The sequence below is a fragment of the Mytilus californianus genome, unplaced genomic scaffold (genome assembly GCF_021869535.1).
Source record: "Mytilus californianus isolate M0D057914Y unplaced genomic scaffold, xbMytCali1.0.p SCAF_12, whole genome shotgun sequence".
In the NCBI taxonomy this organism is placed as follows: Eukaryota; Metazoa; Mollusca; class Bivalvia; order Mytilida; family Mytilidae; genus Mytilus; species Mytilus californianus.
The window spans coordinates 16,761,643-16,788,752 of NW_026262604.1; the positions used below are offsets into that span (position 1 = coordinate 16,761,643).

A 27,110-nucleotide genomic window follows, 5' to 3' on the forward strand; every position below is an offset into this window, starting at 1 on the left:
CGAGAAACACGTGTGGTTAGTCGACATGTGGCCAAACTTTCACTCGTGGGGTTATTCAACATGTGGTCAAACTTTCAGACAAAATCAATGAACATATCGCCTCCTCAATCTCTTTTAGCAATTGGAATTCATCATATCTAAGGGACAGTTAATAGCCGCCACACTTTTAAACTCTGGATATTATTTGAGCGGCCGAGAAACACGTGGGGTTAGTCGACATGTGGCCAAACTTCACTCGTGGGGTTAGTCAACATGTGGTCAAACTTTCAGACAAAATCAATGAACATATCGCCTCCTCAATCTCTTTTAGCAATTGGAATTCATCATATCTAAGGGACAGTTAATAGCCGCAACACTTTTAAACTCTGGATATTATTTGAGCAGCCGAGAAACACGTGGGGTTAGTCGACATGTGGTCAAACTTTCAGACAAAATCAGCTTTTGGACACCAAAATCAACGTGAATACGGTTAAATTCAGCATGAATTTTCACTTACGTAATCTATATGAGCTTTCAAATCCTAACAGTGACTTGTCATTCCAAACAAACAAAAAATCTGCGGTCTGTTTCACATTTAGAACAAGTCCTTCCTTCACAAGACGACAAGACAGGTGCTCGATACGTTCGTTAAACAAGCTTCTGATAGACCCCGAGAACAGTTTGATTGGTTGTTTGATATTAATAGGCGGGGCTTAATCCGCGATAGAAAAACGGCTAAATTTAATCAACTTGATATTCATTTCTAAATATAAGGTTAAATAATAGTAATTATGATAGATTTACATCATATTGTAATACTTTTTCCAACAATAGGGCATCAGAATATATGCTTTTTACATTTGTATCCCAGCGTCGCTCAGGGTTCATTTGATGACGTCATGAATAATAATGAGGAAGATGGAGTTATCTCCGCTTGGTCAAAACTCCGGGAAAAAATAATTAAATCTGCCTTAACACTCCCGCGTATGTATCATGACCGTTTACTTTTTTTGCTATCTTTAAGAACCTAAGGCCACTAGTGCTTTTAGGTCTTTTGTCGTGCAGTGAATACAAAATTTTAAAAAATTCTCAAAAATTCATTTTCATCTGTATGTAAAATTATTTCATATTTTTCTACACCTGATTCATCCCTCAGTTTGGGAAAGTATGTTCAGTTGATACTGTATTTTTCATCAAATCATAATGGTCAGATACATTAACTTAAGTAGGGTACACAAAAGAGCAACCTAAAGTCTGGAATGCAAATACTACCGTGCTACCTATAACATCACTGATGATTCACAACTCCTTCGCCCAAGGAAAGCAGAATATCAAGAGAAGTTGGTTGTAGCATCACCTTGTCACAAACCAAATCACACTTCAATAGTACTTTTCCCCCGACCGCTTGTATGCATATTAATTGCTCTGAGGTTGAACATTGATATACAATGTATTTTTCCCCCACAATATCAACTAGTCATTATCCGGAAAAACATCTAATCCGAAGGATTTGGTTAATTTTATAAAAAGTCAAAATTTTATTAACCAAAATATAACTTATTAACAGAAAATACACGAAAGAACTACTATATATATTCAAATCACTCAAACATAAATTAACTTATCATAGAAAATGTACATAGTCACATCGAAACTATCAAATTCTTTGTGAAGGAAAAAATAAATGGTGGAGCTGATTGACGGATAGGAAATTTCCGTAATCAAAAAAGTTACAAATGATGTTTTTATTTTTGAGTTTTTGACAAAATTGTTTGGAATTTGCCCAACAAAATTTGCATGCCGTATCGCAATAATATATTTTGTCCTCTCAAAATGTAATACTGTTTTTGAATCATATGTTTTCTCGTTTTCATAGAAAAACGCGTTAAATTTCCATCTAAAAAACAGCCAACTTTAAGTTTGAAAGTTTTACTCGGGGATGGTATTATATTTATGTCTTCATCATTCCGAATATCTTTAATGATGTGTGCATCGAAATTATTTGCGAAAATAGCGGGAAATTTAACAAAAAACTTTAGTTTTTGGATTTTAAGGTGACTACCCAAAACAATAAATTGAAGGGTATCCCATTAAAGGGCTAAAATACAAAAATGTGACCATAGAAACTTTTTACGACCAGACGGAAATTAAAATATAGATATTATTCTATCATTTAAATCAATTTGCAGCCGTGTGTTACTCCGGAACATTAAACTCGTTAACTAAGCGTCTTTTTCGAGGTCAGTTGCAGTATTATATGTATTGTTAAAGAACAAACATCCTGCAAAGTCAAATGAAAGTAGTAAAGTTCTAATTTAAAAACTGCAAGTGTGTGCTTGAAAAACCATATACAGGTACCTAGCATGAATAATTTCACCAAATTTAAACAAATGACAAAGTTCAAATTCCTGTGATTCGAGAAAAATATAAAGAAAATGAATCCTGATAAAATGCACAACAGTTATATATTAACTTATGCCTTTTATAATGTAAAAAGTTCTAGCCTTAAAAATGGAACTTGCTCAATGAAAAAACCATTAACCCTATGTAGGGTGGACTGACATTGGAAAAACAATCACTTTCCTCATACTCTTCTTTGAATGGGGCATAACATGAACAGATTGGGGTTATTTTTTTTTGCTCTATTGACACATTATTGGTCTGTTGCCTAGATTTTTACTTTAATGTTAATACTGCATGCTGTACTTGCATTCTGTTTATAGCTTGTGGGATAATGTTCTTTTTATGTTATGTGATTAGAAATTTTTGTATTTTTTCTATATCAGCTTTACTCAGTACCTGAATGTACATTTCCAGTTACTATTTACAATGATTTATATGTAACCTAAATTTCATATTGTTACACTTCTTCGTCACTGGTCAGATAGAATTAGACACATCTTTGTAACGTTCAAGACAGAGTTAATGAAAAGGATCAAGAACTAATACAACTAAATGTAGCTGTAATGTTTCAAACTGAAGCTACACTTTAAAGCTTTCTGAAAATATATTCAATTTTAAGATGACACTGGACATTCTTAGTTGTTTATTACTCAATGAATAGTTAGTTTATAGCATAAGTTATTGTGACCAAATTTATCTGTTATAATGACATTTACTCAATTTTTCGAAAATTGCATTAATATTTGTTTATGATCAATGATTCAGAAAAACAGTGTTTGTTTGTTTGTTTGTTTTCTTTAGAAAATTTAATACCAAGAGTGGAGGTCTTTGAAATAGAAATCTATGCATTTTCTTTTCTTTATCATGTTTATGGAGTAAAATGGTATTTCATGTATTTATGTTGGATCAAAAAGGTAAATACTAGAAACAAATTACATATCATCAATTACTAACCCCATTCCTTGTATGAACAATATGATGACTAGCATTCCTTATAAAAATAAGAAAATATGGTATCATTGCCTATGAGACAACTCTCCAAAAGAGACAAAAGGACAGAGAAATTTAAAAACATCTGCAGGTTACTGTACGGCCTTCAACAATGAGCAAATCGCATACCAATTATTCCTGCTTATAGTATACCCACTTTGTACTTTTTTATTGATATTGGTTGGGCATGAAAATAATAAGGTTATGTGTTTGCCATTGAAAGAATCTCTTAATATCTATTATAAGGACAATGGTGTGATTGTAAAGCTGATCAAGGTGCATAATTGCGAAATATACATTGTAGATTAAATATAAATATACATGGTCTCAAAATAAAATAAAAATAAATGTATACAAGACATAAACACACGTATAATTTGAATTCTCGCCTGCCTCATTTCTATCCTGTTGAGCTGAGTAACAAAACAGATTATGTTTTGTCCTCATATACTGCAAAGAATGAGATGTCTTATCATTGCCATTGACACAACACACCCACTAGAGTTTAAATGAAGTAGATGTACAATTGTTTGTAAGCAAATATACTTAGCCACTAAAGCCCTTAAAAATGAGAAACCCCATACTGTAGTATTGGCTATAAAAGGCCCCAGTAAATGTGATATAATTCCATAAGACGTACATTAACCAACAACAACCACTGCACTAAAGGCTTGTGACTTGGAACAGGCACATAAAGAATGTGACTACTTTCACTTTCGATATGAAAAACCCATGCAAGATTAAATATAGGTCTTTATGTTTCATACTACGATCCCTGTTTTCCTGATTTTTTGCCATTTTCTTCTGATATGCACTTCCATATAACATACGATTTTACGCATTTTTCTTGTAAAGTGCCTTAATATCACTACGAAGATGACAAGAAACTCATCATACATATTAGGATTAAACTTCTGTACGCCAGACGCGCGTTTCATCGGAAAAGACTCATTAGTAACGCTCGAATCAAAATCAAACCAAATCAAATACGAAGTTGAAGAGCATTAAAGATTCGTAATTCCAAAAGGCTTTGCAAAATACCGAGAAGGTAATCTTTACCTAGGGGTAAAAATTCTAAGAATTTCGAAACAGTCAAAGTTTTGTATAAAGTAAATTTATAATTATGACCATATCAATTATAATTCATGTTAACACAGAAGTGCCGACTCCTGGGCTTGTGATACTCACGATAAAACCTCTATAAACACTGTAAGTTTTCTGTAAATCAAGATTATATTTAATTTTACTTTAGATTTCTTTAGTTATGACAAACAAGGCCATGGTGATATGTTCCTATCCCCGTCACAAGGAGTATCAAAATTTTACAGATGTATTCTACACATTACATTTTATAACTTATTACTAGTATGAGGTCAACTGATTTAAGTTTATTTACTTGTTCATCATTTTCTACTTTTCTACATTTGCTTGCTGGTAAATCCAATTTAATATCCTGAAACGTGTGAAATAAATGATGAAATTTCATAAATTATTGTTTGTAGCATTCACTTTCCTTTGTAAAACGTTTTAACTGATGTGGTTTATAAAAGCTTCTGCGCATGAAAGAAGTTTTTTTCAGACATAACATTGGATTGCGCAATTGTTGTGTTGCTCTGTTCGATGTTTTTTAACACTACGTTTTGGACAAATCGATTTGTTACATATACAGCACATGTATGTCAAGCATCTGCAATCTGTTCCACTATTTAACGCACTTTTACAACGGCATTCACGAAAAATTCAGTCGAAGTTGAAAGAAATGTTCGATAAAATATATAGAAGTATTACTATATGCATAGTTCAGGCAAATGAAAAACATACATAAAACATTATTTCATTTTCCGTCGATCCTGAAATTTTTTAAAATGTTGCTTAGAAATTGTTGCATCCGAAATGTTGCATCAGAAAACCAGTAATCTAAGAAATGTTGCATCAGAATTATTGAATTAGGAAATGTTGTATCAGAAAATATTGCATCAAAAAACCAGTAACCATTGCATTAGGAAATGTCATGACTTTTTATACATTTAACGTATTTGTTTTCAGAAATTTCATGACTGTTGTTACCTCTAACGTATTTCCAAAAGTAGTTATTTATTTTTTTTATCATTTTTATAAATGATTTATTTATTTATGTATTTATGTATTTTTTTGTTTATCATTCATTTCCAACACATTATTAATATAAACCATTGAGTTAAAAATGCAATTTCTTATAAAAAAAAGTAAAATCACAAAAATACCGAACGCCGAGGAAAATTCAAAACGGAAAGTCCCTAATCAAATGGAAAAATCAGAAGCTGAAACACATCAAACGGATGGATAACAACTGTCATATTCCTGACTTGGTACAGGCATTTTCTTAAAAATACCTTTCCAAGAGCTGTGATTCCCGTAAAATAGTATCAGCGCAGATATTCGAACCTGCTCAGGACATTGCTGATATAAAATAATCCAACAAGAAACTTTGACTTGAGAGCGCTTCGCATGCAATTGTCCATCTAGTTTATATTCCCAAGGGGAAATACAAATGGAAAAAGTTTAATTGACACTAATTTCGAACTCAACTCCTCTGAGATATTGCGGTAAATCTTTTATATTGATTTTATAAAAATAACAATTGATGCGCTTATAGTACTGGACGGACACGCGGACAGAGATCCGCTATTTCCATGTCTCCCGCATCGCTTTGCGTGGGATATAAAAGAATAAATCCCAAACATTGAAAACTATGTGCTCAAATCTATTAATCTATAAGGAAGTATTGACAGTTTTTAAATAGAGAAACACATGGTTGAAAAATAGGCGGAAAAAGGAACTAGATGATTCCTTTATCACAAACAACATATTACATTATTTTAAAGTAATCTGTCAATATTCTGAAGGGACACTGGAATTGCAAGAAACTAATTACGACAGTACTGCGTTCCTTCCTTATTTGAGACACTTGGAAAGTGACTGAGATATGGAAATATGGTCACCTTGATCTTCTTCCGACACTTGTCAATGATGGGCAACCGGTTGGCTGTGCGTGATATATCAATTCGAAGCCATTACCGGTTATAATAGGGACGTTAAATCTTATGGCACCTGTTAGTGAAATTCCATCATTTCTTCACAACAAAGAACCCTTGCAACAACTCATTGAGGATTTAGTAAGGGCTTTGTATCAAGACTAAATTTCTACTCTTGTCCACCATTCTATTATTTTTTAGTGGCATTCCAAATTTTCCGCCCTTCATCAGTGTCGTCAAACCTTGCGGAAACTGTCTATTGTATATATAGTTAATAGTTTCTCGTTTTGATTATGAGTAAATTGCTTGCCACTAAACTTTAATCAAGCAACAATCAATCAATCAATTTGTTTAATTTTGTTCTTAAAATTGTAGTTATTCAAATATTCACGTAGACATTTGATCTTTTAAATAATATGTGACTGGGAATATGGTACAAATTTTATTAAAATTTCTGATGTTGAGTTATATAGTGTATTTTTTAGTATTTTTGGCTTTCCATTTTGATATTGAAAAAACACGTATCACGGGGATTAACATTGGTGAAGTAAGGTGTATTTTAATACCCGTGGATCGGTACGGTTGTATGTGGACGGTCATGCTCTTCATGTGCTTCATTTTATACCCTCTTTTTATAGCTCGGGTAATACATTGCTGCTGAAACAACTGTTTTAAAAGGCTGCCTTCATGGCAAAGTTAATAAATGTAGTTAAAATATTGAAATATTTTTTTCAAACACTGATGCTTAGCGAAACTCAAGACTGATTGTTATACTATATTAGTTTTGAAAAAAGTAAAATAACAAAATTACCGAGGAAAAGCAAAACGGAAAGTCCGTAATCAAATGGCAAGATCAAAAGCGCAAGCACATCAAACGAATGGATAACAACTGTCATATTCCTGACTTGGTACATGCATTTTCTTATGTAGAAAATGATGGATTAAACCTGGTTTTATAGCTAGCTAAATCTCTCACTTGTATGACAGTCGCATAAAATTCCATTATATTGACAACGATGTGTAAACAAAACAAACGGACATAATAGGTAAAAATGTGACTGGAATTTATTTGATTAAAAAATGTGTCTTAAAATTACCTACTTTATCTCGATATTTTGGAGCCTTGTCTTGAGTCTTCCACTGTTAAAGTATCACGAGTGTTATAGTGTATTTTGTATAAGCAAATAAATAAATAAAAAAAAAACATGAACAAGGAGGAGACAATACTCCTAAAAATATAACATCACAAAAGAGACGATTAGGGCAATATACCGATTAAATGATTAGTCTAATATCTTAACATTAAAGCAAGCTCTAAATCGTAAAAAAAAATAAATGTTGTAAATTAAATATATATTTAGTCACAGACTATCGAAGGTTTTTCACAATTACTAACTCTGCAAAGAACATAATAATGAGCTATAAAAAACAATCACTGATGAAGTTATTGATTAATATTATGAATGAATTCCAAAGGCCATAATTGTTGAACTTTGAACTTTATTTTGGTCGAAATTTTGACTATAAAGAGAAAATGTGCTTTGAAAGTGTATATGACATAACTACAAATCTGCCAATTCATTAACTGTGCATTTTTGCTGTTGTTATTTTTTAAAACTAAAGTATCTGCTCCTAGGGTATATCCGTGAAGTATTTCCGTTTTGAATTTTTACTTTGTGAGTATAGAAATTATTTATAAATATTTGTACTGTTATTACAATTACGAATACATATACATTTAAATCTTTTCCACTTCCATTCACGAAACCTGTTCTGTTGCTGAAAAGCATACAAATGTAAATACCAAAACAGGGTTATTTAAACGTTTTGATGAATGATTTTGTTTAATAAATCATTGAAGTAATACCGTGTTGAATACCTTTAATTTTTGTTTATACACACTTGGTTTAAACATGTTAAATGTCCACTATACGTTCATCGTCTTACCTGAGTGCCTATGGATTAAATTTGAATTGTCCCCCTTTGTTCTATCTTCTTCATAGTTATTGACCTCATAACACGGTCGTGTGGTTTATGATATTACTAGTGTAATTGACGAAAGCATTTTAAGGACATGAGCTATTTGCAAATATTCATAAATGCTATTGTTGTAGCTTTGATGGCTATGTACGTGTATGAAAATGAAAGAAAAATGGAGAAAATGTCGACTAAGCATGATCAAACAGGTAATGAGAAGTAAAACAAATAGAGGACTTTGTATTACACTAGTTTTACGACTTCTTTAAAGGTAAAGAAAACAGACACGATAATAGTTTGTCTAAAAATTGCAAACATAAATATTGGCTTTAATGTTTATGTCTTTTTACATCTCTGGCAGTCATGTGTGTTGGTTTGAGCATTCACGTTAAAGGTATATCTAAACAAGCGAGTAGGATCGCCGAATTTAAGCACGTGTTATTTTCACTAATTTTCTAGCTACTAACCTGTTGACAGTTGAAAGGAAAAAATCCAATATGATTTGATATTTTGGTCTTCGGATTGCTGTCTCATTGTTCTATGCCCTACATTTTCTTTAAATCTATAAACTTTATTTTGTGATTTTTTAACTCGTCCGAATTGATGTCTTTAAAATGTAACATGATATGCAATTTCTATAATAGAAAAGGAGCTCGATGCATTAAAGATAGTAGCTAAAAGTAAAGAGGACCAAATTAAAGAGACAGAGAAACTAATCGAAATAGAAAATCAACAAATCGCAGGAACAAGAAAACTTACTGAAATAGAAAAATCAACAAATCGCAGGGACAAGAAAACTTACTGAAGTAGAAAATCAACAAATGGCAGGGACAAGAAAACTTACTGAAGTAGAAAATCAACTTAATACTAGAACAAGAAAACAAGCTGAACTAGAAAATCAACAAAACACAGAAAAAAGAAAATTGGCTGAAGTGGAAAATCAACTACTCAATTCAAATGAAAAAGGTTCGGCGCTAAATTATAAGTAATTATAACTAATATACTTTACATATGTTTGACTTGCTTAACACGCTAATGTAACCAACACGTGTTCTACTGACGAAAGTTTAGTATGTGTGGAAAAATCCTCAAATTTCCACTTAAAACGTATGATGTTATCGGTAAAGGTTTTATATAAATATTAAATAAGACTTCGTATTTAAACTTCACATAGGAAGGCTATGCAAGGTGTTGATGTTCTTTTGCACAAATTATGGCTTTCATATAAAAATCGAGATGCATGCAATAATATGTTTTCTTTGGTTAATTGTATTTACCATATATGAGACTTAAACTACTTTACAAAAGTTGAAGATGAATAAGGTCTGATCTTTTTTTTTTCTTTGTAAAACCTGGATGAACAGAAATGTTCTATTTTTTTACATCGACCGGGAATAGGAGAACAGAAAGTCATAGCTAGTTTCTCCAGTATCACTCATCTAATCAATTTCTTCTTCAATAACCATTTTTATTTTGAAAACATACAAAAGGTCAAACAATTAATGTTCAAACATGATGATGTAAATTTGGATAATGACTGAGAACAAAATCATCCAAAATTTAGAAAATCAATTGAGAGACTTTGATATGTGTTTAATTGGGGGTTTTAAAAGCCTTTTGAAGGCCAGTATACCATTCATCGAAAATACTACCCATACACACATATTATTCAAAGAGCCCAGCGAACTTTCCTCATCATTTGGCGTCCGTCGGATGAAGAATTTTATATAATTCTTCTCCGCTAAATATCTACCAATTCCAATTCTTTAACCTGTTTTGTTGTTGACAGAAAACATTATTTGAGCAAATATTGAATACATTTAGAAAATATATAAACACTTAAACACGGTTATTTAAATTTTTTGATGAAGTGTTTTTTTTTTAACAAATAATATAAGTAAAACAATTTATACTAAAACTTAAGTATTTGTGTATCCACGACGTTTGATGTAAATGTAGATTGACTGTTTACTGTTTACTTGAATGATTATGGATCCAATATGAATTACCCCCTATGTTCTTTGTTATTCATGGTTTAAACAAGAAAAAGACGGTGTCCGTTTTGTGTATCAACTTCCCCAGCAATTAATTGAAGAAGCCAATTAAACGATTTGACCTTTGTATGAAGTAATATCAATGGTATTGTTGTAGCACTTATAATTTACGTGTGCGAAAGTGAAAGAAAAATGAAAGAAATAGCAACCTGACATGTTCCGACAGGTAATAATAAGAAGCAAAAAATTCAAGGAAAAACAATAATTGATGTCAAACTGCATTTTACGAGCACATGCATATTGATAACCAAATAATGTCAACTTTAAAAAAAAATGAAAAAAGGTAAAATAACCAACATACCGAATGCAAAAGAGAATTCAAAATGGAAAGTCCCTTAGCAAATGGCATAAACTAAATATATCGCTGATGTTGTTTAAAGAATGTATTTCAAATAATCATTTATAAAAGTTGAACCTATTGACTTAAGTTTTGAAATTATTTTAGTGTATTACGTTATGATTTGGTTTGGGCACTGGTTTATTTCACTCGTATATAAATATTTTCTATCAGTATCATTGTATACATCTTTAGAAATTGATAACTTTTCGTGTTTCTGTACTATCGTTAGTAGTAGACGATTCAATACATAATAAATTTATATATATATATATGCACGTTCAAATATGTGACAACTTCAAGAAAGACATTATTCTCTTCCGATAACACGTCGTTATACAAGTCTAACACCATAATACATAATATAATTACTCTAAATAACAGCACAACAATGTTAAATCTGCAAATTTGCAGGAGCAAATTTTTGTTCTTCCCTAGCCGGGATTCGAACTCTTTGGATATCGAAACAACACTGCCTGCACTGTGTCCAGCGCTCTAGACCAATCGGCCACCTAGACAGAACTTATAATTCAGCTTTCCGGCAGCCTAGTGTTACCTTTCCTCGTCAGTAGAATATAGAGTTGTAACACAGTACATGATATATTAGGCATGAAGATGGAATTTATTGCAGATTAGCAAAATATCTATCGTAAAGGATCGTAAGATACAGTCACAGAAATACTTATTTTGATAAGTACATCTAAACTAGTGACAACTCTACAACATATTCCATCCATTGGATCACCATTAAAGGTGATACACGGCTGAAAACACATATTACATTAAAAAGTACTATAAATACAATAAGTTTCTTGTTGTTATTTTTTTCAGGGGTGACATACATCAGATGGGGTAAAACAAAATGTGATGGATCTAACACCGAAACAATATATTCAGGTAACTTATGAAACTGCTTATTCTAGAGGTGGCGTGAATCAGATGTGGATACTAAAAAATTCCAAAGATCTTTTAGAGTACATACAATCTAAGACTCTGTCATCTTGCAATAGTATTAAAACATTTGACTTTTCTACACTTTACACAAGTATTCCCCATTCCAAACTAAAAGACAAATTGAAAGAGTTGGTATTACTTTGTTTCATTAAAAAGAATGCTGAACGTAGATACAAGTATCTTGTCTTGGGGAGGGATAAATCCTACTTTGTAAAGAATCACTCTGATTCAAACAAAAAAATTCTCTGAAACTGACATTATCAAGATGCTTGATTTCTTGATTGACAACATATTTGTTACGTTTAAAGGACGTGTTTTTCAACAGACTGTCGGAATTCCAATAGGAACTAATTGTGCCCCTCTTCTTGCCGACTTGTTTCTTTATTATTATTAGGCTGACTTCATACAGGAGCTTCTTAGGAAGAAAGATAAGAAGTTAGCAATATCCTTTAACTCTACGTTCTGCTATATAGATGATGTTCTCTCACTAAATAATACAAAATTTGGTGACTATGTTGAACGAATCTATCACATCGAACTAGAGATAAAGGATACTACAGATACAGTTAAGTTTGCCTCATATCTTGACTTACATCTAGAAATTGACAATGAGGGTCGGTTGAAAACAAAAATTTACGACAAAAGAGATGATTTCAGCTTCCCAATTTTGAACTTTTCATTTCTATGTAGCAACATTCCAGCAGCGCCTGCATACGGAGTATATATCTGCAAATTGATACTATATTCCCGGGCTTGTGTTTCCTATCATGATTTCCTTGATAGAGGATTGCTGCTCACAAGGAAGCTATTAAGCCAAGAGTTCCAAATGGTGAAGTTGAAATCATCCCTTCGTAAATTTTACGGACGCCATCACGAGTTGGTTGACCGTTTTGGAATAACCGTTTCACAGATGATATCGGATATGTTCCTTATGTCGTAAATACAATACCCTTCCCTTTTCACGAATGTGACTTACCGAATTGGACTATTTACCAGATTTGCAATAACATAAGCAACACGACGGGTGCCACATGTGGAGCAGGATCTGCTTACACTTCCGGAGCACCTGAGATCACCCCCAATTTTTGGTTGGGTTCCTGTTGCTTAGTCTTTAGTTTTCTATGTTGTGTCATCTGTACTATTATTTGTCTGTTTGTCTTTTTATTTTTGGCCATGGCGTTGTCAGTTTGTTTTCGATCTATGAGTTTGACTGTCCCTCTGGTATCTTTCGTCCCTCTTTTAAAAATAAGAATAAAATTGTACATACCTTAGTTCCTAATGCTCTTGTCACGAAATTTATACGTGTCGTTAAAATTATATATCACTTGGTCCATAACACTATTAGTTTACCAGAGTATCATCAGAGCAGTAGTTAGTGCGTCGGTTCTAAAATAAGTTATACCATCTATTCTAAAATTTTGCGTTGATAAATTAGTTTTTAATTCCTCAGGGAAAAACAACCTTAAATGAATTTGGCTTTTCTATTTAGGGACCTTTTAGTCATAAACGCCCTACCATTTATGCGAATTGATTAATTCCTGGCTTTCAAAATGTTTGTTTTCAAGCATTCCTTATGAAAGTAAATCTAGAAATGCTCTTCGAACGCACGAAATTAATAGAGGGTTATATTCATTGGAGAGCGAGGACTTAAAAGAAACGTCTCCAAATTGCATACATTTTAGTGTACAAATGTTTTAGAAAATCATCATACGACCCACTGATTGCTGGGATAACCTTCTACTTTTTTCTTCTACTAATGCATGTGTATAAGGGCTTTCAAACTTTCCGTGTTTTTGTTCTGACTATTTCTTTTTATTTCACCACTTTATTTGTTATCTGAAATGTCGCTTACGTCTCGCAATATGCCAATAGACATACATGTAGTGCTTTTCTATTAAGGGACCTTTTAGTCATAAAAGCCCTACCATTTATGCGATTTGATTAATTCCTGGCTTTCAAAATGTTTGTGTTCAAGCATTCCTTATGAAAGTAAATCGAGAAATGCTTTTCGAACGCACGAAATTAATAGAGGGTTATATTCATTGGAGAGCGAGGACTTAAAAGAAACGTCTCCAAATTGCATACATTTTAGTGTACAAATGTTTTAGAAAATCACCATACGACCCACTGATTGCTGGGATAACCTTCTACTTTTTTCTTCTACTAATGCATGTGTATAAGGGCTTTCAAACTTTCCGTGTTTTTGTTCTGACTATTTTTTTTTATTTCACCACTTTATTTGTTATCTGAAATGTCGCTTACGTCTTGCAATATGCCAATAGACATACATGTAGTGCTTTTCTATTAAGGGACCTTTTAGTCATAAAAGCCCTACCATTTATGCGATTTGATTAATTCCTGGCTTTCAAAATGTTTGTGTTCAAGCATTCCTTATGAAAGTAAATCGAGAAATGCTTTTCCAAAGGCACGAAATTAATAGAGGGTTATATTCATTGGAGAGCGAGGACTTAAAAGAAACGTCTCCAAATTGCATACATTTTAGTGTACAAATGTTTTAGAAAATCACCATACGACCCACTGATTGCTGGGAAAACCTTCTACTTTTTTCTTCTACTAATGCATGTGTATAAGGGCTTTCAAACTTTCCGTGTTTTTGTTCTGACTATTATTTTTTATTTCACCACTTTATTTTTTATCTGAAATGTCGCTTACGTCTCGCAATATGCCAATAGATATACATGTAGTGCATTTGATATCGAACTGTTATTGCACTTTGAAACTCACCCTGTTCACCCGAACACTTTTCAATATGAAGTTCATGGTCTGGTTAAAAGTAATATCCAAAGTTATCATGTTTCTCTACATCTGGTAAACTATGAGGAAAGCATTTTTATAGCAGTTTTGTGTAAAATTCATTTAAAATACCGCTATGCAAATACATTCCTCTCGTATCTACCGATTTTTTGTTGTTGTTTTCTGTGAATGTTGATGCTTTTTGTAGCATGCAAATTCCCCGTATACGCAGCTAGATCAAAAAAGTTTATAAAACAATTATCAACCAAATAGATTGATATGCAACAAAGATTAACATTTTTGATTTAATTTCCTAGACTAATTTAAACCGACTTTAATCCGATGTAACGCTAAATGCAAATACATCATGATGATGAGCAAACTGACGTGCCGGAAAAGTAAGTTGTGGTAAAAAGATATTTTCGAAAATTTATATCATGTATTTACTTTTATAAATTGTAACTTGGATGGAGAGTTGTTTCATTGGCACTCATACCACATCTTCCTATATCTATGTGACTATGTGGAACATCTGAAAATTGGTACACGGTAAGAGCTTAAGATTTAAAATGTACATGATTTCTTCCATACTATTCTTAACAATATGCTGCACAGATTATCATTTTTTCTAAATATCAGTGAAACAAGATTCTAATCAGTTCTCTCCATAAATAATTGAATAAGACAATGTGTATTTGCTTGTATATTCAAAATCGAAGTTTAACATATTTTGTTTTCAAATATTCGATTGTGGTTTTCAAATAACTTTTAATCATTATAGTTATAGAGGTAAAACACTTTTACTGGTCCCACTACACCAGTTGTCCTTTTGATAAGTAATTTTGCACGTAATTTTTTTTTTATATAATCATAACACATATAAATATAAACAACCACTAAAAACCATTGACAATAAAAGAAAAGGTAATAAAAACCAATTGTTCAGAGAACAATTAAAGGTCTTTCCATTTCTTTCCACATCAATTTTCTAAATAACTGATAAGAAGCTACTTCCGGTTTACTCAGTTACTTTTGGCTTCCAATCATAGGTTTTTTTTATAATGATTTAACAAATATATGATTTCTACCAACTGCCGGTTTAGAAAATGTCACTTCCGGTCTCAAATGATAACTATATTTACAATGATTCCAAAAATATATGGTTTTTATATGCTTGTGCTTGTAAAAAAGGAGATAATTGGCTATATCCGGTTTATAAAATGTCACTTCCGATCTCAAATAATAGGTTTTTTCATACCGATTCAAAAAAAATATAGTTTGTATATACTTATGCCTGTAATTAGGAAATAATTTGCTACGTCCGGTTTATAAAATGTCACTTCCGGTCTCAAATGATAGGTTATTGAATGCCCATTTAAAAATATATGGTTTCTACGTACTTTTCCATAAATAAGTGCAAACATTACTAATTCCGGTTCACTCAAGGTTACTTCCAGTTGATGTTTTTCAAAGTCACCAAACATTTTGAAAAAGACCTTATTGTCTTTATCATGTACCAATTTGAAGTAATAATCAATTTACCTTAAAATAAAACATTACAGATGTCATTGGATTGTTTCAGACCAACGTATCATATCTTCATCACAGTATAACAAACATTTTGCACTAGTTGGTTTATATATAACTTTAAAAGTGTCAGAGAAAATGCAAAAACAAGCAAAAGTCAAAATTGAGAACATGAATTTGACCTTTGACCTTGACATAATTTTCTAAGTTAGGAACCAAGGATCTCAAATAAAAAGATTTTACGTTTATACGGCTTACAGTTTATGAGTTACAAAAAAAATATAGCGACACATTTATTAGGTTAAGGTAGATAACTCCTATAAGATTTCAACGGATCTCTTAGATCCAAATCAGCCAAAAATTTCTGAAGATGTAAAGAACAAATCAGAAAAATAATTTTTTCGTTATTTTTTTTGGTTACGGAGGAGATACACTGACAAGAAAAAACAGTGTCTGGGGAGATAACTCTTACAATAAAAAGTCTTCGGCATAACAAGATGAGTTTTTAAAGCGCAAAAACTGTTCGATATAATATCCAAAATATCTAAGCGAAATCTTGCAAAAAAACTTTATACCGCAAGGAAAGGGTTTGGCGGAAGAAGAAAAAAGAAATAATAATCAGAACAAAATCAATTGATCTTTCCACGGATAATTGGAAAGCCTTATATATAATATTGAAAAAAGGATAACGATCGATGTTGCTATTATTTTGAATCGCTTGATAACAATCGATTCGATAATTCGTCTGCCTTACAATTTACATACAATTTATTGGACTAATCAAGTCTTATTCTGTCGATTAGACTGAAACCAATCGTTAAGATCATACTAAAATGTACGATCGAAACAATTTGATATTTAATTTACAACAAATATAACAACGTTAACATTTAGGTTTCAACACATTCTTCATTTCAATCAGTTCTGTTAAATTTACTAGTACTCCATCACACTTTTCCAAATTAATCTTTTAAGCTTTTGCAACAACAATTCTAAAACATACTACATGTACTAAGAGAACAAAATTGTTATGATCAGAATCGAGGCGATATATAATATTCAAATTCAAGCGTTTATCCCGGTCGACCCCTACCTTGCCGAATATACCCTCACATCAATTGTTAATTTGTTTTCGTTCTTAATTTGCATAAATATTTGCTAAGAAAACAATCATCAATCAATATTTCCTAGATTCCTAGCTTCGCAGGTATTCTTACCTAAATAATATAATACTTCCGGTCTTTTAAGTTAACCGTACAGAGCTGTTCACTTATATGCGTTCAATTATATCTCTATTTCGACTAGTTAACTGTCCTCATAATTATGGATCCTGTATGAACAACGATTATCAATGTGTAAGACCGGAAGTGTTATATTATTTAGGTAGGAATACCTGCGATTGATGTGAGGGTATATTCGGCAAGGTAGGGGTCGACCGGGATAAACGCTGGAAATTTGAAATGCAAAACGAAATTGAAGGTACGCTAGTTAGGGACAAAGTTATTGCCTTGCAACAGGTTACCTACGGACCACCCATACATGTAGTTGTTAAAGTGTTGTTTAACGTGCGTGTTTTGTGTCCACTTTTGATAAAAATGGAGAGAGTTTTGTATTTTATATTCTGGTGCAATGGTGTATCTCCCTATACTACTATGAAACGAGATTTCAACACTCGACGAGTTTTTTTCAGAACTCTACTGTTCTATCTCCACACTTCTATTATATTATAATGGCTAATTCATCTAGTTGCATATGCCCAATAAAGTAACCGAAACACTTTCTATAAACTTTCTCTCCCACACGATATTGGAAAATATACGACACTTTATACAGTTGTATTGTGAATTGATTTACCCACATAAAAATAATCAAACCAAGATTATAAATAGATCAATTAAGCATATCGTTTATATCTATATTTCTCTCTTTCCATTTTGCTGCGACATGCTCAGCTAATATCTTAAACCAAATCATGTTTCGTATAGCCGATATTGCATTTGTGCATAATCTCGTACATTTCCAATGTCAATGCTTCTGTTATTACAATTTACGTCACAGTAAGAATCGACTGTACAAAAATGTCATAACGCCGACTGACCTCGGGTCAACCGGTGAGACTCATTCATATAAAGGAACTCGATATTGGTCTATTTAGTCTGAAGATGAAACGAAAACAAACAATAAATTAAAATTACCTTGGAGTTCGGTATTTTTTTGTTTATTTACTTTTTTTATTTTTTAACAGGTCAAGTAGGTGATGGTCTTTTCACACACACAGGGGCAAGCGTAAACTACATATGTTTACCTGACAACCCGGACGTCGCACTACCGCTAAAAAAAGGTGACGGTTACGCTTATCTGTTTGGAGCAGAATACCAAATATGTGAAGCAAACAAACCCGAAGGAATCAGATCTGGTATATATATTCATGACGTTGCTTGTGCAGCATGCCTAACAAAAGGAAAAATATCATCAATTATGATACCAGGTAAAATATTAAGATAAAAATTGTTTTTTATTCTCACTCGGATAAGAAACTTTTCAACAGATAACAGACAATTGAGGAAAAATGTATTTAAGATAACAAAAAACTAAACAGAACCATAAACAACAGTTCCTTATGACATAGATATAAGAAGATGTGGTATGAGTGCCAATGAGACATGAATGATAAGCACACGAACATTGTTTAAAAATTGTCTGTTGCAAGACAAAATGTCTGTCCCTATCTAATATACCCTCATTTTCCAGATCTACCTATTGTATTTTTTATTAATTTGTTTTCGCCCTGAACATGCAATAAGTATTTGCCACTGGACATTAAACAACCAACAATCAATCGTTTTATTTAAAAAGGACTATAGTCTCAGACAGTTTTTTTTCAATTCGTTTGATCTCTTTGAGCTTTTGATTTTGACATTTGATAAGGACTTTTCTTTTTGAGACTGTTTTTTTTTTCTACTTCACTTTTTTTTTAAATCTGACTCTCGTGTGTTATTATATTTTAAAACCTACGTTAGAGCAGTGCGTTGAATTCAAGGTAAGAAATATTTGATGCACTGCCTAGTTTGCCTCCTCCGACCACCAAAAACAATTACTAAGTATTAAAACAGAACTAAAGATCCTGGACCATTTTTTCTGTCTATTAAACAAAATGATGAAAACAATTCATTGGGAGGGTTGGCAAAAAAGAATAATTCTTACTCACATTCTGTAATGTGCATAGAAATACAAAATCTTAATACAAATTAATCAGTTGCCATAATCGTAATTTCTTATTTTAGGGAGGCTAGGTCCAAGTGTCTCTCCATTTTATGTCGCATACTCCTGGTGAATCGCCTCGTGAATAAAACGGATCTGTTGTCCTTTTTGGTAGGGGTTGGTTCTGTTTTCCATCTTGTCTGAAATCAATATTTTAGAACAGATATGACACTTGACGTTCTGCCCATGTATAATCCTTACATCTTATATCTTTCCGTATACAAAATATAACTATCATAATATTAACACTTAAAAAAATTAAAACTTGTACAAAAAGCAATCAATAGATTCATCGATATAAATCTTTTTTGGGGAAATAAGAAAAAACTTCACCTACAAAACGAAAAAATGAAAAATTTACCTCTTAATTGATGATTACTACCTCAGTTTTCAGAAAACTATAATGTACTGCAAAAAAATAGGAAAATCAATAGGGATTACATTTTTAAGAAGTAAATGTCTCGAGTTTTCTGATGCCTAAATATTCCTAACTTTCTATTTATTTGGAAATTATGTAATAAAAATAGAAAACAACTTTGAACGAATAGAATCCCAGGTCAGTCCTATATATGAAAATGGTTTGTAGAAATTTTTTAAGTAATCAGGTGTTGTTGCCTTAGGTAGATGACTGACACTCTTGAGCGTCAAAATAATAGGTACTCAACTCTTACTGATTTTCTAAACAAAGGAAAATGTGTGTTAAATATTAATTTGGCAAGACTGAAGATAACCGTTACGGTGAAAATAGTTATTACAGGTAGCAATAAATATTTAATATTACAAATATGGCATATGCACAACTGTATATTGACTCTTGAGGTAAATTTAAAACTAAATTAGAAAATAATTAATTGAATCCAAAATCCCATTTACCTATTAACATTATGCATTTGGACATGTTAATTATTATCTTGATTCAATGTAGATGCACATCTTCCTCTTTGGATATTTATCTTCATACAGTCAATATTATTTCAGATCCTCCTTTTGCTATGGTTCTTGTCATTCCTGTTTTGGTGTGTCTTAATTATGATAATATGTTAAGTATACAAACTAATAATCTGAACTTGTCACCAGAGAACTTTTACTAGATTTCAACATATGAGTCTATGATCATTTGTCACTAACTAATAATCAAAATGAAATCAATTTTTAAATTGTATATGAATTAATTGAATTATTAAAGAATCAATAAGGTTTGTGTTTGTATATGATAATACTGTGCATACTTTGTGCAACACTTTATATCACCACACAACCAATGTATGTATTGTATTGTACTGTATACATGTATGCTTTTATAAATATTCTACTGCAACACAATGATTAACTTGTGTCTCATCCCTTTAGCATACTTAAGCAAATACAATATGTTTAAACTAAAACTAAAAGAAGCGAAATTATTCACTTCAATGTACACAATATTTCAGGAAGCAAACTTGTTACAATGGATGGAAAAAAGAATACGATGGAATTTTGATGGCAGGATCAACAGTTCATGTTGCTGCATCAGAATATGCATGCGTAGATAAAGCCACTGACGTTATAGCTGGTGGATCTAAAGACAATAATGGCAAATTATTTTATCCTGTTATAACATCGTGTGGGTCACTAAAATGTCCGCCATATAAGTAGGACACAGAAGTATTGTGTGTTATTTGCTCAAAATAGCAATGGCAATTTAATGTATGGTCCAATTGAAGGAGCCAAATATGTTAGTTACAGTCAAAATAAATTGACGACTGCTTAATTTGTGGTTGCTTTACGCCGCCTCAGCACATGAAGGCAATATCGCGGCGAGAGCTAATTCAAATATTTTTAGAAAGATAGTTTTTAAAATCTGACAAAAGATCCTTCAATATATAAAACACAAGTTTAAAGCAAAATTAATTATTTACAAATGAAATTCACAAAGACTACATTGCAAAGATTAAAAGCATTTTAAACTGCATCAACATATTTATATTTTAGAATATATTCTAATTTCTTTTAAAAACGAAACAATTTGTGTAACTGGAATACTATCAAATAAATCATACATATTATTGACTTTGAAATGCTTCCTACGAATACCTAAACAAATATAAAACAAATTTGTTTTAAACATCCTTGTTTGGTTCATTGACACATTTGTCAAATATTTTTAGAAAGATAGTTAAAATGGCATGGTTTCAGTATAAGTACACTGTACTTGTATTATTAAGGTAAAAACACAATATTTTCTAACTGACCCTTTAATTGTTGTAGACTAAATACACATATTTGTTCGCCTAATTGATTGTTTAATTCATTTTAGTAAGATAAATATATAAGTAGATTTGGCTCACCTAGCAATGAGACTCAAAATCAATTAGTACTACTTGTCTTTTCTGGATCGTACATAATAAAGAAAGTCTGTCTTATGGTTTCCTGAATGACCCTAGTGTTAAATGAAAATTCTTTCAAAATCTGTTCACAAAGAAATACGTTGTTGAAACTGTTAAGTAAATTTTATAATCCTTCGTGTTATTGATACATTAAAATTTCTTAAAAAAGTATTGTCTGGTTGTTTTCATTTTATAATCGTTTGATTTCCCTGCATAGCTGGTTTGACTTGATGATAAATCATTGAATTTTTCGATTTATGTACCCCTCTACAACAAACTACAACAAAAACAACAAAGCAGACATTGTCTTACTGCCTCAAGAACATTAATGACAACCCTTACGACTAAGCGTGACATTTACCAAACATTCGTCGTCCAGTCGCACATTGTTTGCACACTAATATGATCAGATATGGGTAATCTTTCTATAAGCCTTAGTGGTATTAAAACTAAATTTTAAACACAATATTCCGAGGCCTTATAGGGATATTTTTTCATAGAATTGCAGGATTAAAGTACCTAAAACTTACTGGTTTATTCCGTTTTACTCTTAATGTCACTCATCTGCAAATTCCTGACATAGTCCGTAACTAGCCAAAAGAGATACTTGTAGGCGAAAAAGATTCCCATTAAATGGCAGCACAAACGAGCGTTGCCTTTATAATTTATATTATTCACAGCTATAATGTCTCTGTGTACCAATAATAAGTTAGATTGTTTCAGGTATGGTTCATCGATTTCACCCATAAGTAGAGGGGCGAAAGACATCAAAGGGACATTCAAACTCACAAATCGAAAATAAACTGACAACGCAATGGCAAAAAAAAAACAAAACAAAAAAAGACAAAAAGACCAACAAACGTACACAAAAGACAAGACAGAAATTCGTTCAAAAGGCTTTTTATTCATTTTGTTCATATTGTTAGTCGTTTCTTTTAAATGACGCATTCAACAAGTTATCAATATTTACGTGAAAATAATATTTTATCAATTTTTATTAAAACCATTACCAATGTGTTAAAAACAATGACAAAATTTGGAACACTTAATTGAATCATGTCAATTGCTTTATCAAAAAATGTCAATTTTCGACTTTAGGCTTTATGCGCGTGAATTTTTTCTTCTTCGTGAATTTACAGGTATTAACATATATATATGTTGTGGCACAATAATCAAGCAAGTAAAATAAATAAGCATAATAAGCATACTTTGGTATTACAGTATGAAATCTATGGATTAAGTATGATAATAACATTTTCATTAATATAATAATAGTAGTAATACAATAGTGCAAGAACATTTTTGCGTAAATTTTTAACCACAATTTCAATGTGAAAGTTTGACGTAAAATTGTCAATCAAACGTCATATATACTTTTTGCTTGCTAATTTGAAGAGAACCAAGGCAATCGTTCTGGAAGTGACGTAACAAAATCATGACGACTTACTGCTCCAAATGATGTTTAAATCACTGTACAAAACGCTCCTCGATATGTTGACATTATTTCCTGTGGATTTGAAATATCTTAGTGGTAAAGCTCTTAAAAGTTTAATGTATTTTCTTTTCTAAACTATTAATCTGGAACGACTTTTCTTGTGCTAGAATATCGGAATCATTCATTTTTTACTGTTTTCTTTGAAAAGGTAAGAAACTGGGAAGCTTGCCGAAAATTAACCCTGTGAACAGTGCAGTATTTTATTTAGTGTACACTGGTGATTATGCATTGTATATCTAGACAAAAAAAAAATCATTTGACACAAGTTTCCGTTAAACTCAGAATAAGGATCAATGTTTACAATTTAGGATGTTTGCTTGTCTTGCTTTTGACTTTTTGTCAGATATGCGAAACCTCTGGTTAAATCCATGTAGTGCCATTCCATTAAACAATTTGCCCGCTAACCTCTACTTTTTTCATAATTTAATCACAAATAGTTTAAAAATCCTTGTTATTTTTTCTTAGTTTTTCAAATTAAAAATGTACTAATGTCAAATATATGAACAATCTAGAGAAAATCATTTCCCGCCAAATTTTTAATGGCTTTTATCTTAAAAAATAAAGACATAACCTTTGACTTTTTTCTACTTTTATATACTTTACATTTATAACAGTCTTTTAAAAAGCTTGTTATATTATTACAGAGGAGCAAACATCCTTAAGGAGATGTGGTATGATTACAAAACAGTCCATAAGAGTGCTTACCGATATATACCATAAATTAAACATGACAAATAACAAAAACACGAGTCATAAATAAAATTAGAACTCAGTTAGTTGATTTGTAAAGTACATTGATTTTTAGGTCGCAAATGGTCTACTATTTGTCTGAAAAAGCGCCTTTCACTGATACCATTACAAAGTACTGATAAAGTATCCTCTTTTAAACTTGGGGCAAATCTCTGAAAAAAACTTAAAATGATGTCGAAATCTGATGTAAAAAATTAAGACCTCTTTTTATAGTCCGGGCAATATTTTGTTACTGCATCAACTGTTTTAAATGTTTGCCGTCATGGCGATGATTGTTGCAGTTAAAACATTGATGTTTAGCAAAACTCAAGACATTTACTTTCAGGAGTTATGATTGTGATACTTTTACTGGAATTTATAAAACTTGATATGTGTCTATAAACATATAAACTCATATAAACTTCATATTTTTCATGTAGGGGCCTTTCATAGCCGACTATACAGGAAAGGTTTGTCTCATTGTTGAAGGCCGTACTGTTGCCTATAATTGCTTACATCCACTTCATTTGAACTTTTATGGATAGTTGTCTCACTTGCTCACTTATTTTTAAAGTCATCATAGATACCAGGACTAAAATTGTGTACGCTAGACTTGCGTTTCGTCTATAAAAAATTATCAATGACGCTAAAATCAAAAAAGGTTAAAAAGGCCAAGTAAAGTACGAGGTTGAAGAGTTCTAAATCGTATTGAATATAAAGGAGTTATGAAAAAAAGTGTAGCGCCGTCACTGAGTTCGTAAAGGACAAAAATAATTAGCTATTAACAATTCAACAACTCCATAAGTTATAGACTTAATAATGTCATGCATGATTTGTTCTTTCTAAAAATCATAATTGTTGAACTTTGAATCGGTATTGCGTCGAAACTTTGTCTATTAATAAAAACATATTATTATGAAGTGTGTATGGAATAGCAATGTGTATAAATGGGGCTTTCAAGATCTTTTCTGTGCATTTTTTGTTGTGGTTATCTTTTAAAAGTAAAGCATATGCTCCTTTGCTAGGGGAAATATTCTAGTTTTGAACTTTGGCTTTGTGATAATAAAAGTTGTTTATAATTTATAGTAAAGATTGATTGATTGTTGGTTGCTTTACGCCGCATTAGCACAACAAGGCTATATCGCGGCGAGAGCTAATTCGAATATTTTTTACAATTTAAAGCATATTCTTAAAATCAGACAAAAGGTCCTTCAATAAACTAAAATTCTAGATTAAAGCAAATTGATTATTTACAAATAAAAATGAACATTAAGATAACGTGATAAAATTTAAAATCGTTTTAAATATAATAACATTTTTATATTTTAGAATATATTCCAACTTCTTTTAAAAATGAAACAATATTTGTAAATGAAACATTATTAAATAAATCATACATATTATTGACATTGAAATGCTTCTTACGAATATCAGCAAAGTCAATACAATTGATTAAAACATGTTTAATAGTATACTTGCAGTTACAAGGTATACATTGTGGTTCTACTTCATTTTTTAAAAGATATTCGTGTGTTATTCTAGTATGACCAATACGACATCTAGAAATAACACACTGATCTTTTCTGCACATAAAATTATTGAAAGGTTTACATAAATTAGGTTTAATTTCATGTAATTTATTACCATCTTTTTTACTCCATTCATTTTTCAATATATTAAAAATATATTCTCTAATATTAGATTTAAAATCGGCATATGGTATATCACAGTTAGATAAAGGGTCACCCAGGGCATTCTTTGCCTCAAGGTCTACAGCTGTGTTTCCAAGGATTCCAACATGACTCGGCACCCATAGAAATAACATTTCTTTAAGAAGAATTTTTAAATTCCTCATTACATATAAAATTTTGAGAATTGTTGGGTTTTTAATTTTAGTATTTTGTATAGCTTGTAAGCATGAAAGTGAATCAGAACATATAATAAATTTGGATTTATCTGAAGAAGCAATAAATTTCAAAGCCAAAATTATTGCTTCTGCTTCAGCAGTAAAGATCGATGCATCAGATGGCAAACGGAGAGTTGCAGCTCTGTCCTTGAAGACAGCAGCAGATGCAACTCTGTCACCATCTTTTGATCCATCAGTAAATACAGTTGAAAAATCTGAATAATTGGCTTTGATTTCAGCATAGTGTTGCTGAATTAAAAGAGGATTTGTTTTATTTTTATTGTGTTCACGGAGATCAAATATCATTTTTGGTTTGGGAAGTTCCCATGGAGGACATTTGCAAGTTTCAACTTGAGCAACAGATTTTAAATCAAAAGAAGCTAAATGTGGTTTTCAACGTATACCTAACGGAGGAATTTTATTTTCATGTTTTGCAAAAATATCTTCATAAATTGGATTAAAAACACAGCTGTAGGCAGGATTATCTGAGTAGGCTTTTAGTTTGACAGCATATTGAAGTCCAAGCTTCAAACGTCAGTTAGAGAGTGAGTGCTCATCAGCCTCTTCATACAGACTATCAACTGGTGAGGTTTTAAATGCGCCAAGACAGAGACGCAAACCCTGATGATGCACAGCATCGAGAATCTGTATGTAGGACTTCCTTGCAGAGCCATACACTATAGAGCCATAATCTAGTTTAGATCTAACTAGAGATCTATATAAATTAAGTAAAATGTTGCGATCAGCACCCCAGTCGGTGCTGCCGACAACTTTTAAAATATCTAGTGCTTTTAAACATTTCGATTTTAACATTTTGATATGGGGTAGAAAGGTTATAGAAAAGAAACTGTTATTGTAATAAGAATACCTATAAACCTAATCTCCGTTTTTTTTTTAAATGAGATATAATTTTAGTTGTTAGAGATACATAAAGTACCGGTCCCTTATATCGGCCTCGTTAACGTTAGCATATAGCATAGCAGTGGTAATTTTAGTACTTATTAGTGCACAATATATATAATATTTTAGCAAAGACATATATGCAACTGAATGAAAATAAGATAACATGATATATTATAAATTCTAGTTCAAGAAATTGATTTTATTTTTTATGCAACCAGATTATGGAAGTTTTCATATTTGCTTTATCAATATTTCATGATGTTGAAGAAATTCCTTTTTAAAAATTTCAAACACATAAATTTGTTCTGTTTTTTTGCACGGATATATAATATCCTTTGCATAAAGTAAAACGTATAATTGTTAATAAATCATTACTACTGTAATAATGTGTATCGTTTATTTTGTATCCATACAAAAGGGACCCAAGTGATACTATATGATGTCCTATTTTAAGTTTATCA

General features: G+C 31.5%; 2 long non-coding RNA genes across 2 annotated transcripts; both read left to right on the plus strand.

Moving 5' to 3' along the window:
• The first annotated feature begins 8,359 nt into the window (after positions 1–8,359).
• Positions 8,360–18,308, plus strand: LOC127721459 (uncharacterized). The gene is made up of 3 exons (XR_007991258.1): positions 8,360–8,572; positions 11,586–11,651; positions 18,268–18,308. It is a non-coding gene; the product is annotated as an uncharacterized LOC127721459 (long non-coding RNA).
• Positions 18,309–20,225: 1,917 nt separating this feature from the next.
• Positions 20,226–21,297, plus strand: LOC127721461 (uncharacterized). Its single transcript, XR_007991260.1, has 2 exons — positions 20,226–20,266; positions 20,681–21,297. It is a non-coding gene; the product is annotated as an uncharacterized LOC127721461 (long non-coding RNA).
• The last annotated feature ends 5,813 nt before the right edge of the window (positions 21,298–27,110 follow it).